Source organism: Antedon bifida, chromosome 9, assembly GCF_963402885.1.
Source record: "Antedon bifida chromosome 9, ecAntBifi1.1, whole genome shotgun sequence".
Taxonomy (NCBI): domain Eukaryota; kingdom Metazoa; phylum Echinodermata; class Crinoidea; order Comatulida; family Antedonidae; genus Antedon; species Antedon bifida.
In genome coordinates, this window is record NC_136234.1 from 11823602 (window position 1) to 11838259 (window position 14658).

Consider the following 14658-nt stretch of genomic DNA (forward strand, 5'->3'; position numbering starts at 1 on the left):
ATTGTAAACAGACTAATTTTTATTTTTAGTAAAGATATGATACTAAAAGGATAAGATAAACAATAAAGTATTATTGTCTACATTTGCCTCCATTTGTGTTTTTTATGAAATATGTACAAAGTGTATTATTGCCAAAGAACAAAAAGAGAAAAGAACAGAGGTGGGGAAGGAAAATGAAGCAAGAAAAAAAGAAACAGAAGAAAAAAGAGAAAGAAAATTAGAAAGAAAGAAAAGACAGAAGGAAAGAAATAACTTCCAATCTTTCTTGGTTATGAATCACATGATAAACGTTGTTAAACTGGTGAACAGGTCAAATTGTTAAACAGCAAGTTATTAAACAGGTAATTTAAGCATTTAGTATGAAGTGATCATTCTTGGTTATGAATCACATGATAAACATTGTTAAACTGGTGAACAGGTCAAATTGTTAAACAGCAAGTTATTAAACAGGTAATTTAGGCATTTAGTATGAAGTGATCTTTCTTGGTTAAAAATCACATGATAAACGTTGTTTAACTGGTGAACAGGTCAAATTGTTAAACAGCAAGTTATTAAACAGGTAATTTAAGCATTTAGTATGAAGTGATCTTGGTTAAAAATCACATGATAAACGTTGTTTAACTGGTGAACAGGTCAAATTGTTAAACAGCAAGTTATTAAACAGGTAATTTAAGCATTTAGTATGAAGTGATCTTGGTTAAAAATCACATGATAAACGTTGTTTAACTGGTGAACAGGTCAAATTGTTAAACAGCAAGTTATTAAACAGGTAATTTAAGCATTTAGTATGAAGTGATCTTGGTTAAAAATCACATGATAAACGTTGTTTAACTGGTGAACAGGTCAAATTGTTAAACAGCAAGTTATGAAACAGGTAATTTAAGCATTTAGTATGAAGTGATCTTTCTTGGTTATAAATCACATGATAACCTTTGCTAAACTGGTGAACAGGTCAAATTGTTACACAGCAAGTTATGAAACAGGTAATTTAAGCATTTAGTATGAAGTGATCTTTTTTGGGTTATGAATCACATGATAAACATTGTTAAACTGGTGAACAGGTCAAATTGTTAAACCAGTAAGTTAACAGGTAATTTAAGCATTTAGTATGAAGTGATCTTTTTTGGTTATGAATCACATGATAAACGTTGCTAAACTGGTTAACAGGTCAAATTGTTAAACCAGCAAGTTATGAAACAGGTAATTTAAGAATTTTAGTATGAAATGATCTTTCTTAGTTATGAATCACATGATAAATGTTGCTAAACAGGTGAACAGGTCAAATTGTTAAACAGCAAGTTATTAAACAGGTAATTTAAGCATTTAGTATGAAGTGATCTTGGTTAAAAATCACATGATAAACATTGTTAAACTGGTGAACAGGTCAAATTGTTAAACAGCAAGTTATGAAACAGGTAATTTAAAATGGATATGAAAGTATTTTAAAATTTCACGAAAATGACTTTGTATGAATCCTTTTAATGTTAATAAACAGCACACAAAAAATTAGATTCAAATACCTAGTAGAACTTGAGAAATAAACAAAATAAATTTTGGTATAAAACGTCCGCAAAATGGCCGACCAACTGGCACGCCATCTTAATTTTTATGAACGTTCTATACGCACGTACGAGATCGTCAAATTTAGAGTTTGAAACACCCGGGGTTGTAGCCACGGCAGCAGTCGTTTTGTGATTGGTTAATGAATTTTAATACAGTCCAATCACCGCCTTGTCTCGTTCGCGGACTGTGTGGTACGGTGTAAACAAAATAAACAAACCCATCCTACACGAGACTCACGTGTTGCAAGCTCCCTGTTGCTGCAGTCGTAGAAAATATCGATATTTCACAAACCAATAAAAAGTTATGTCTGCAAAGATTGTACGTGAAAAGAAGAAAGGGTGTATTTGTACATCTCACACTAAACCACTCACGCAGACTACAAAGTAGGCTAGGTCTAGTAGACTATAGTTTCTTCTGAATTCGCTAGTAGTAGTACTATACTAGGCTAGGTACTCCATCATGGCCTACAGTACAAGAGAGTAGTAGTCGCCGGTCCACCGACGAACCTCCATGAAGTGGACAAGGCGCGGGCGTAGACGTATGTAAAAGGCGACGTAAATAAAAAAGGTAAGCTTGTGTTGAACTTGTTTTTGGCTCTGACTTTTGTTATTGACTAATATAGTAATATAATAATACTAATAATTAAAGTAGAGCAGAGGTGAGGCAGAGAGGATTATTATAGTTTTAGTTAGTACTGTAATTAAATAATAACCTCTTTCTGTTTGTTACCAAGTCATAAAATATAATACTATATAGGGCCTAGGTAGGATTGAATAAACATAATAGTACATTTCCATCCATTTATTGGTCTTATCTTTGCAGATTTATGGAATCAACAGTACATGAGATCGCTTTGAAGAACTGTAATAGTACTAGTAATAAAATTGTAAACATCAACAAATTATATGGCAGAAATAGTGTGTGGAATGAATTTTATTGAACAAATGTATCATAATGAGTTTGGAACAAGCAGGAATTTTCAAACGGGACATAAATTACTTTTGAGACCTGAGTGATACATTTTAATTCTATCAACACCAGCCAGCTCCATCATATTCAAGAGATGGATTCTTTCATAAATGTCCATTGTACATTGTATTTGGCTAAATAAATAAAAAAAGAAGTACAGTAGTGGTTGATTTGTTTATATACCCAGACCCATTTAGATGGTTAAAAACAAACACTATATGATGCACTGCTACTAGTGTACTGTCTGGTAGTACATTACCATAGTTACAGTATGACTGTAACCATAGCATTCACGTCTAAAGCATTCTATTATGCATATTTTACTATTCTTCATAAATGTTTAGTTCTGTAATTTTTATTGTCTGCGCTCATTCTATACTTGGTGTCTTAGTATACTGCATATGTATCGTGCAAGCATGATCCAAGTAGCATCTATTATAAAGTACGCTGGGCATCTTTCTATTCACCTGAAAAAAGGAAAATGAATAAGCACATGTTTATCTGCCCTCAAAACAAAATAATAATTTAGTATAATGTATTATGTAGGTTTGATCAACAGTTTAAAATAGCAATGCTCAGTATCCTGTTACCTTGTATTATAATTTGACTCTAACATTTGCGCTTCCATTCCAATCAATAAATACATTTGCTTATCCCGTTCATCAATTATCATAGTTGCACTCCAATTATAGACCTGTAGGTAGGTAAAAATACTGTATTAATAATATATGATACAAGCTCAAATACCCCTAACTAGGCCTGGCCTGTTATACCCTTTATTACTACATTAGAGAAAATCCACCTCTATTCATTTTATTGGGAATCCTAATATTTAGTATTCAGTGTTGCCTAGCCTACCTAGGGCGGCATGTAATAACAAAAAAATATTTTAATATTAATGCCTTAGTCAGAAACGGACACTACAGCACACAAGTCACAACAATATTAATAAACGTACTTATAAATAATGTGTATATACATAATACAGTAACACAATTGTGCCTACCATTAACACCCTCAACGATACATCAAGGAGCATACGCTCTCAGCTCACCTCTGGCCGGGCGACTAAACACCGTATCCAGCAGTCATCACTACTGAAAAGGCCTAGCTAGGCCTAGGCTATAGCTAGCTCCAGGCCATGGCATTGTCAAACACCATTTACTCGTCCAACGGTTTCTTCAAAACGATGTTAACACCCGTGTTAACAAGACGATGTGGACGAATTTTCATCAATTTCAGTTAATTACAACGAAATAATAAAATGAATGTTTCAATAATACGTGTATACTAAATAGCGAAATAAACATCGCTCGCGAGAGGAGGGGGGAGAGAGAGAGGCCAAGGTGATCGACTCTGTGATTCTCACGCATGCGCAAAATAACTCCGTGTACCCAGCAAGATAGGCATTTGGCTATGAATTTCGTGAAAGGTGGCCTTGAAAAACGAAATTAAAATCCGTTTAAAAAAAAACATGGTTGATAATATTAATTAATTTTATTCGATTAAGCTAACATACTTATCCAAGAATAAAAATATAAAAGCGATAAGTAATTACTACCATGCTTTTGCATCAACCAATGATTTACTCCTAAATTCCTATCTCTGTAATACAAAAATAACTTTTAGTGACGTCACAAAAAGTTTTTCACAGGTTTCCCAGGGGCGTTTTGAGGTCGTTGTCGTCCTCCAAAACATTAAGTATGACTATGGCAAGCTTAAAACTGATTGATCTACACGTTGAGCCAATAAAATGATATTGCTAGGAACTCTTTCATATCCATTTTAAGCATTTTGGTATAAAGTGATCTTTCTTGGTTATGAATCACATGATAAACGTTGTTAAACCAGTGAACAGGTTAATTGTTAAACCAGATAATTTAAATTTTTCTCAAGCCCAGTAAAATATTATGGTATTGGTATTGCAAGAGACAAAGAGACCTCAGACAGGTAAATACGTTGCCATGCTTCTTTCTAAAGGGACATGTTTTGTATTTAGCAGCTATTTACTATCCACTATAAAAACGGTGAACAAAGAGATAATAAACATCAATACAAAGGCAATGGTGTTTTTTTAATTTTATTTCATAATATAAAATATCAGAACATATTTGGTAAGTTAACATCTACAGAAAAACCTCTTTTGACATACTAATGCTCTGTCTACACAATCAAAGTAGTTTGACAAAGCTTTTAAACATTTTCACAAGTAGAACAAAAGATAATATACAACACCAATACAGTACATTATTTATTAAGTTCAGCAAAATCTGAAGATTTATTTTGGCGTACGAAATGAAACTTCATTTTATTTGAAGATATATTGTCCACCTATTTTTTTTTCAAATTTTGTTTGAAATAAATTATGTATCTAGAAAACTGTAATTTAAAGCAAAAAATAGTCTGCCAGCCAATGGGTTTTTAATTGAATCTAACCATTTATTTTGTCATTTTATAAATGACGACAATATTTTTTCCTGGCAGAAATGAATTACTTTATTAAAACTCTACGATTTTATTAATCTTTATTTTTCATGTTTTTGGTGGACAATACTGTACATCTTTAAAACAACAAATCGTGCACCTTAATTCCACTTAGTGCTAAATAGGTTTTCATCTCTAAGATGTAGAAAAGGAGGATCCCATGTGTTTATTATTTCTTTATACTGGGTGACCTCTTCAATCTGAGACTGTTCTCCCAGGGGCCAGTAACGATGAGTGACTGTGTGACAGTGGCTGTGTTTGTACTAGTACACCGGGGTAACGCCCTACACATCTCTAATGTACACATGAGCTGGATGTGTACACTGGACCTACGGTTTATAGTCCTTATCCAAAACTTGTTTTACAGAACCATGGAGCGAGTGAGGTTTGAATACTTGCCGTTGTTATTTCTACGCACTACGATATGTATTAGAGCAATGGTAAATAGTCAGTGACCAAGGCGATTTGCCATTGTGGATGAATGGCCTTTAACCTAATTGTATTCCGGATACGTACTGTGTTTTAAATGGGCCTGTGTTTGCTGTATTGTGGTTGATAGGAGGCGCCTTTAATTTAAATTTCATTTGGATACATTGTAAAGCGACATATGTTAAGTATTAAAGTAGCATATCTATTGGAAAAAGATTGTTGCAACATGAACATGAATTTGACTCATTCTGTTAAAGACTAATGCTTATTGGTACATACTAAACACTAACTCAATCTTCGATTGGTCTAGTATTTTGAAGAAATTATTATCTCTTTTGGCAGTACCATCTCGTCACAGATTGTTTGCTGTTTTCGATATCACTACGGTCCACACATTGAATTAGATTTACAATGATGGGGTTTGAATATCTTTAGAGAAGAGTTCAGTAGAAGATTATCCAAAATGAACAATTTCTAAAAAGAAATAGCCACCATTTTTTCTGCTTACTTTAAAAGGAAATTTAAAGTAGTAAATTATAGTTTATACACAGCACAAGTACTTTCTTAAAATGAAAGATATGGTGTATGTATGTGAGTAGATTTCTCGACAGGGTAAACTTTAAACCACAGTAAATGACAACTTATTTCTATAGACCAATAATATCTACAGTGAAACCACAAAAATGTAGGACATGCTAATTTCTAATACAATTCATTGTTAATTTCATTTATTATTTTTCAACTGCAGTTTTCATTAATTTTACTGATAATTAATATTAAGATGGCTCCAACTTTTTATTTTTTCTAATATTTTTTCATCTTTGAAATATTATATTTTATATCTATTTTGATTATTATATTATTAGATTAGATTGTTTGATTGCAGGTATCCTGTAGACATGTATATGGAAAATGATGTTGTATTACACATTCCAGAAGATCTAGACTTTGATCTAAATGTAAATTTGCCATGTCGTGCAATTTATTCTGCCAATAGTTTGGACACACATTACCTTGAGAGTTATACCAACAAGAAGCAAACACTTGAAACTAAAAGGAGAACTTAAGAAACATGTAATTGTACACCCATCTAAAGCCAATATTCCTAGGCCAGAAACCGAACCCCAAGCTGCAGAGAGTAGACACCAGCTTGTGGAAGCTCTTCCTACAAACAGGGAAACAAGAAGCAAATTGGTCTGTAGCAAAACTAAAAGGAGAACTTAAGAAACATGTAATTGTACACCCATCTAAAGCCAATATTCCTAGGCCAGAAACCGAACCTCAAGCTGCAGAGAGTAGACACCAGCTTGTGGAAGCTCTTCCTACAAACAGGGAAACAAGAAGCAAATTGGTCTGTAGCAAAACTAAAAGGAGAACTTAAGAAACATGTAATTGTACACCCATCTAAAGCCAATATTGCTAGGCCAGAAACCGAACCTCAAGCTGCAGAGAGTAGACACCAGCTTGTGGAAGCTCTTCCTACAAACAGGGAAACAAGAAGCAAATTGGTCTGTAGCAAAACTAAAAGGAGAACTTAAGAAACATGTAATTGTACACCCATCTAATGCTAAAAAAAACACAGTTGTTGCGCTTATTTAATGAAGCCAATATTCCTAGGCCAGAAACCGAACCTCAAGCTGCAGAGAGTAGACACCAGCTTGTGGAAGCTCTTCCTACAAACAGGGAAACAAGAAGCAAATTGGTCTGTAGCAAAACTAAAAGGAGAACTTAAGAAACATGTAATTGTACACCCATCTAATGCTAAAAAAAACACAGTTGTTGCGCTTATTTAATGAAGCCAATATTCCTAGGCCAGAAACCGAACCTCAAGCTGCAGAGAGTAGACACCAGCTTGTGGAAGCTCTTCCTACAAACAGGGAAACAAGAAGCAAATTGGTCTGTAGCAAAACTAAAAGGAGAACTTAAGAAATATGTAATTGTACACCCATCTAATGCTAAAAAAAACACAGTTGTTGCGCTTATTTAATGAAGCCAATATTCCTAGGCCAGAAACCGAACCTCAAGCTGCAGAGAGTAGACACCAGCTTGTGGAAGCACTTCCTACAAACAGGGAAACAAGAAGCAAATTGGTCTGTAGCAAAACTAAAAGAAGAACTTAAGAAACATGTAATTGTACACCCATCTAATGCTAAAAAAAACACAGTTGTTGCGCTTATTTAATGAAGCCAATATTCCTAGGCAAGCAAGCAACTGAACCTTAAGCTGCAGAAAGTAGACACAAGCTTGAGGAAGCTCTTATTACAAAGATCGACTTAGTTTCCAAGTTGTCAACAACAGTACAAAATCTTCAACAAAATGTGGCATCATTGACACGAAAAGTGAGTTCTTTGAGCTCTCAACAACAGACGGCAGTTAATAGTCCTTCAACCATCAATAATACTGCCACTAGTTCCCGAGCAACAACAAGCAAGGAAAGATGTACTTGGGTATAATGTGATTTTACCATAATGAGGACGGGACATTCGCCATTTTGTTACTAATGGACACTTAACATTAGAACAGTCAGGAAAATTCAAGAGAATTGTCATACAGTATTACTCCATACTAGGTACCTGCTATGTGCTGTACACTGAAACAACGTTCATACAGTGTAGTATGCCTCCTATCTACAATTCGCAATTGATATTCAGATTCTGAATGGATTTAGGTTGAGAAAGAAAACATTAATAACTGGGCATGCTGCATTCATGTGGTGTCTCTCCTGTGTGTATTCTCAAATGATTCATGAATTATACATTTAAATTATTAAGACAGCACTCTCCCAATCGTTACGAAGGCCTTAGACACCATCCGTACATCCAATAAATACTTCTTTAAAAAGCAGCTATAAATATGTATCGATAGCCAATTTATATAGCCAGACGATAGTGCCAATGAGGATTATCTTTAAAAGAATAAACACTAGGACAAAGAGAATTTCAAGTAGAATTTATAAAAAAATATTAAGCATCTTTCTATAGACAGAAGTCTTGAGACAAGATAAATAATTTGCAGAAGCAAAAAGAAAGATGTACTTGGGTATACCGCATTCATGTGGTGTCTCCTGTGTGTATTCTCAAATGATTCATGAATTCTATATTATTAAAGACAGCACTCTCCCAATCGTCACGAAGGCCTTAGACACCATCCGTACACCGGACACAGAGTTCAAAATATTGCTTTCAAAATTTGCCAACATATAATAGTCAAATGCCGATTGTGTTAAATTTCTTTCCACAATGTTCACATTCATAGGTTTTTTTCTTGCATGTATTCCTATCTATTCTCTTTATGGTTCTCAATGTTCACATTCCATAACTAATGTTACAAGAAGTATTGATAAGACGGCACTCTCCTAATTGCCATGACACCATCGGTACTTGGCACCCTAGATCCAGGGACTATTATTGATCCACAACGCTGGGGCCCACTCGCAATCCAGTTGCTGGTTCCTCTAATGGTGCAAGAGGTGGAAGATGTGCAGGTAGTTAAGAATGTGGAAAATTTTAACCATGTCAATGATTCTGAAGCAGATAGTACTCATATTTGATCAAGCAATTTATGCTAAAGTCCAAAAGATGCGATGAACAAATAAATATTTTAGATTCAAAATATTACTGAAAGTCTTTCAGAAATATGTAATTATCTGTTGCAGAGGAATGCTCAAAATATCCAGGACATCAATTCTTATTTCTTATATTGAATAAGGAAAAATGAATACTTTCAAAATATACTAAAAAATTTGTGACTTAGAAGAATGCTAAAATATAAAGGTAAACATCAATTGATATTTCATATAGAAAATGGAAAGATTTTAGATTTTAGATTCTAAACACATTGTGTTAAATTTGTTTCCACAATGTTCACATTCATAAGGTTTCTCTCCATGTGTATTCCTAGATCAACAAACCGAAAATAACAAAGAATAATGCCAAATTTCCTCAATTTTCACTAGGCCTAAGTGACAACTCACCTTGGTATCAAAGTAAAGAGCCGTGATTTACATAAACCACAGCTTGTGGTCTGACAGTGCAACATAACAAAGAGAGTATATTGATCCAGTCCGTTTGGTCAAATTTTTGCTTTTTAAATATTCATTTTTACAAGACAACATAAGTATAAAGATTCAAGGAGATGGTGCTTAAATGGGTAGTCGTAAAATTACTTGTGGGAATTTCATTTCTTAACCACGAAATAAAGCGGTTTGGCCTGTCCTATCAAAATCTAAAAGAAATTTACCCAGTTACACTTTTCTATGATTGTGATAACCTAGAAGAAAACTTAAAACTTCCTTTTCTGGAAAGATTAGTTAAACATTTTCAATCAAATTTTACCTTTTATTTAAGTGGAGATGAAATGTTCATCCAAGGTATACTGGATGGGTCATCTGTTTTAGGACCACTATAAACAGAGAAAGGTTGGAATATCTATAATGAATGTAGCAAAAAGTTTTAGAAAACGGAATGCGAACAGACTTGACCATGCCTAATATTGATAGTATCCATCCAGTTTCATACTGCCATCAATTCCACTTATTCATATACTGGCATGCATTCTTCACTAGGTTTCAATGTGTACCGAAAAACTTTTGTCATTAGAAGTTGAGAAAATATTTTCACTTGGAAATAAATTAGCTCAAGTTGATGGCTCTTCAAATGTTGAAGACCTAATAAAAAATTTAGAGGCAAATATTAATATGAGAGGCATAAACAATGGTAATTTTAAAATACCATTAGATAAAAATTGAAAACCAGAGCAGATGTCATTAAATAAAGACGCTGCAATCACAATAATTTGCCCAACTCCACCCACGAGAGTAGACCTATCAAGTTTATATGTCTAGAGTTCATAAATTTGAATAAAATTTGTAGATTTAATATTTATTATACATATTTTGCATAATGGATTCACAATTCATAACAGTAGTAAATGGTATATTGTTCTTAATGATCTTCTTATTGATATGTTGTTTATGTAAGGATTTGAATAGAAAAGATACAAGTAAAAAGCACAATAGTGACAATACATCTGGTAATTGTAGTAGTGGAATTAAGGATAGAAAAACTGAATGTAAAACCGTCATAAAATCTTGGACCTACGTGATGAATGCTGTCATCTAAGAATGTCAACGACATAGGCACTATAAAATAGCGAGCTTTTGTTGTAGTACGGAAGTAGTTCAGTACGGTAATTTGAACCGAAATGTGATCCATGCATGCGCAGAAATTTGAGACTCACCGTAGCGCTAAATTTGAGAACGGTAGCGAGAAGAAATAGCGTCCTGTCTGAAACGAACATTCAGCTGTGTATTTTAATTATGGAGGACACGATGGAAGCAGTATCGTCAAAGGTAAAGCAGTTTAATCAGTCGTTATTTTAACTTATTGTAATCAAACATAGACTAGGCTATAGCATATTAAATGAATGTTCATTAATGTAGTGCTCTAGATCAGTGATGCTAAATATAAAATGAAAAAATTGGCTTAGAGATTCGGCCTAGCCTAATCGAACTAACTAGCCTAGGGCCTAGCTGCGATACCCTAGCTGCTGGCCTTTAGGCTATCCCTACACGGTCCTACGAATAACCACAATGAGCACAAATAGGAGGTCTAGATACGTAGGACCCCCTACACACCAGCACGCCGAATATAACAATTTAATTCCAAATCAAAAATGGGAGAAAAAAGAGTTTTAATGATTCTTGGACTTTCATAAATAATTATTAAATAAATAAATAAGGCTGTGACTGGATGGCTAAGGAGGCATACTACTTCCTAGCCCTATGAGGTAGATACATTTCTAAACATTATAGTAATCTTTTATTTAAGAATAAGAACTGTATACTAGGCAATTATTTACTAGGCTACCTACAGTTTTTTTTTCAAGATCAATACTACTAAATAATATTGTAATATATTTTGTTATAATTAAATTTAACAATAAACCACGTAAATCGGCAAAAGAAAAATAATTATGGTAATTATACATATTTCATTTCCAAGAACCAAAACAAGAAAAACAAAAAACTCAAAGGATGACAGGAAATGACAAGTTCCATAATAAAAACCAGCTAATCAAATTATCTTCTAGTAAACAATCCTGCTTTGCTTAAAACAAAGGAGTTGTTTATTAGATTTATAACAACTCCCTGCCAATGTAGTATTTATTGTCATAGATAAGCTTGTGTACATTTTATTTTGATTTTTTATATTTTTTTTCAAAACAGGCAGAAGAAATTAAGGCAAAAGAGTACAAACCGGTTAGATACTTGTTCTTTGTTAAGATACAGTAGTTGCCAGCATGTATAAAATATAACAAATTTATTTTATTTTTTTTAGTCAATTTTAAGATCTTTTTTGGATAATTCAATAGTGCTCACTTTTTACATTTATTTTAATATATTATTATTGTAAACTTTTTTTTTGTATGCATAAAACATATATCATATAATAATATGCTGTTTTCAGTCTGAAATAAATGTGTTATCAGTATCAATCAATATTAGCATGATTAATTGTATAAAGTGGATAGTTCAAGCTATATTATTTATTTTCATTTATTACTTCATTAGATTAAAAACTCCTACACTGAATTGATGAAAAAATATTACATTAAAAAACACTATCATAAATTATGTGATTTTATTATTTATTTCAGCATGATCTGGGACAACCAAAAGGATCAGATCCTAATAGGAGAATAATTTTGGCTAGACCTTTCCAGTCCAAGAAGGGCACACCTGTGCGGGGAATGGCAGGCAGGCTGTTGCTGATGCATGAAGGCCTGTGAATACAAAGTTGACAGGCGGGCAGTGCGAGATCGCATATCTAATTTGATGGATAAGGTGAAAGGAAAAAATAACAAAGAAAAGGCAGCCAGTGGAATTGCAGTGGAGGAGACAGATGTGAATTGTGAATTTTAAAGATACAACTGAATTTAAAGGAATAGTTGATGATATCCTAAGCATATTATCTTATGGTACAGCGCTCGCTTCAGAGTTTGACAAATGTGCTCTTTGTAGTATTGAAGTGAAAGAAAACGATAATTACATAACATGTGACTGTAAATATGTCCATGTGACCTGTGTAAAACACAGACAAACTGTGTGATTCCAGAGTAATTTGGATTTGTTCAATGTGTAAGAATAGTAAATTTGCTGATCAGATTTTAGGTGAGATAGGTATACCTTGTCATTTCAATAGGTATATGATTTTAGAACATGATGACTGTGTCACTGACTTCCAAAAATTGACGAAAAATGAAGATAAATGTTGCGAGATCAACAAACCGAAAATAACAAAGAATAATGCCAAATGTCAACATTTTAGTAGTGGAATTATGGATAGAAAATCTGAATTTAAAACAGTCATGTATGACATCTTGGACCTACATGTGCTGTCCATCTAAGAATGTCAACGACATAGGCACTATAAAATAGGAAAATGGTAATAGTAATACCAATTGTGAATTTATCAAAGATACAACTTAATTTAAATGAAAAAGAAGGAATGGAAATATATTTTACACTAAAGATCTCGACACGATATTGACTCTTGGAAATGAATTGTACTATTATATTCAAAAAGATTCAACTATGGATGAGGACCATTTGATGATTTCTGAACTGCCAAAAGAATTGGATATTTTGGATAATACATTTGTAATATCTCCCAAAGAATCAGTGTTTGGCATAATACATGGGAATCTCAAATTGATTGCTGAACATGGAGGTTTGCCATTAAACCAAAGACATCAATTATTATTTCTTACATTTAAAGGAAAGATGAATATTTTAGATTCAAAATATTGCTGAAAGTCTTTCATAAATATGTAATCATCTGTTGCAGAGGAATGCAGAGGAATATTGAATAAGAAATAATGAATACTTTAGATTCAAAATATACTTTAAAGAAAGTCCTGAAGAAACATGCAAATTCCTGTGTCAAAAGAATGCTGAAAATATCCAGGGAAACAATTAATATTTCTTATATTAAATAAGGAAATATAAATATTTCAGATTCAAAATACTGTTTCTGAAATTTGTAAACATATTATAAAATCAAATGGCCATTGTGTTAATTTTTTTCCACAATGTTCACATTCAAAAGGTTTCTCTGTGTTAATTTATCCTTCTCTTTAAATTTATTGTCACAATGTTTATATGATATCTCTCCTGTTTCTATTCTTAATTGCAGTAAAGTTCAAATCGACTAAAGAGTTTGCAAAATCAAATATTTTAATAGAACGTAATTGTAATATTTATTGAAATTGCAGATTACATCAATTTGAAAATGGAGTTCTTTAATTTAAATAAAGTTGTAGATTTATTATACATATTTTGCATGATGGATACACAATTCACAACAGTAGTGAATGGTATTGTTCTTAATGATCTTCTTATTGATATGTTGTTTATGTTATAAGGATTTGAATAGAAAAGATACAAGTAAAAATCACAATAGTGCCAATACGTCTGGTAATTTTAGTAGTGGAATTATGGATAGAAAAACTGAATGTAAAACAGTCATAACATCTTGGACCTACATGATAAATGCTGTCCATCTAAGAATGTCAACAACAATTGGCACTATAAAATAGGAAAATGCCAATTGTGAATTTATCAAAGATACAACTGAATTTAAAGGAATAGTTGATGATATCCTAAGCATATTATCTTATGGTACAGCGCTTGCTACAGAGTTTGACAAATGTGGTCTGTATAGTATTGAAGTGAAAGAAAACGATATTTACATAACATGTGACTGTTGCAGTAAATATTTCCATGTGACCTGTGTAAAACACATTTTTTAAGACAAACTGTGTGATTCCACAGTTATTTGGATTTGTTCAATGTGTGGGAATAGTAAATTTGCTGATCAGATTTTAGGTGAGATAGGTATACCTTGTCATTTCAATAGGTATATGATTTTAGAACATGATGACTGTGTCACTGACTTCCAAAAATTGACGAAAAATGAAGATAAATTTGCGAGATCAACAAACTGAAAATAACAAAAAATGATGCCAAATGTCAACATTTTAGTAGTGGAATTATGGATAGAAAATCTGAATTTAAAACAGTCATGTATAACATCTTGGACCTACATGTGCTGTCCATCTAAGAATGTCAACGACATAGGCACTATAAAATAGGAAAATGGTAATAGCAATACCAATTGTGAATTTATCAAAGATACAACTTAATTTAAATGA

The 14658-nt window shown here is 32.8% G+C and overlaps 1 long non-coding RNA gene across 1 annotated transcript; it reads right to left on the minus strand.

Annotated features, from left to right (window-relative positions):
- Positions 1 to 2478: 2478 nt before the first annotated feature.
- LOC144851524 (uncharacterized) lies at positions 2479 to 4138 on the minus strand. The gene is made up of 3 exons (XR_013614188.1): positions 3539 to 4138; positions 3123 to 3226; positions 2479 to 2999 (listed from the first exon to the last, which is right to left on the minus strand). It is a non-coding gene; the product is annotated as an uncharacterized LOC144851524 (long non-coding RNA).
- Positions 4139 to 14658: the final 10520 nt, after the last annotated feature.